This window comes from Protobothrops mucrosquamatus, unplaced genomic scaffold (genome assembly GCF_001527695.2).
Source record: "Protobothrops mucrosquamatus isolate PMUCROS unplaced genomic scaffold, P.Mucros_1.0 scaffold1803, whole genome shotgun sequence".
In the NCBI taxonomy this organism is placed as follows: Eukaryota; Metazoa; Chordata; class Lepidosauria; order Squamata; family Viperidae; genus Protobothrops; species Protobothrops mucrosquamatus.
The window spans coordinates 404,902-405,205 of record NW_015387940.1 but is presented as its reverse complement, the minus strand read 5'-3'; positions in this window follow the sequence as shown (position 1 = coordinate 405,205).

The following is a 304-nucleotide window of genomic DNA, read 5'->3' as shown; positions in this document are numbered from 1 at the left end:
AGAGTACAGAGAAGAGCAACAAAGATGATCAGGGGACTGGAGGCTAAAGAATATAAGGAACGGTATGCTGGAATTGGGTATGTCTAGTTTAATGAAGAGAGGGATGAGGGGGGACATGATAGCAGTGTTCCAGTATCTCAGGGGCTGCCACAAAGAAGAGGGAGTCAAGCTATTCTCCAAAGCGCCTGAAGGCAGGACAAGAAGCAACGGATGGAAACTAATCAAGGAGAGAAGCAACCTAGAACTAAGGAGAAACTTCCTGACAGTTAGAACAATTAACCAGTGGAACAACCTGCCTCCAGAA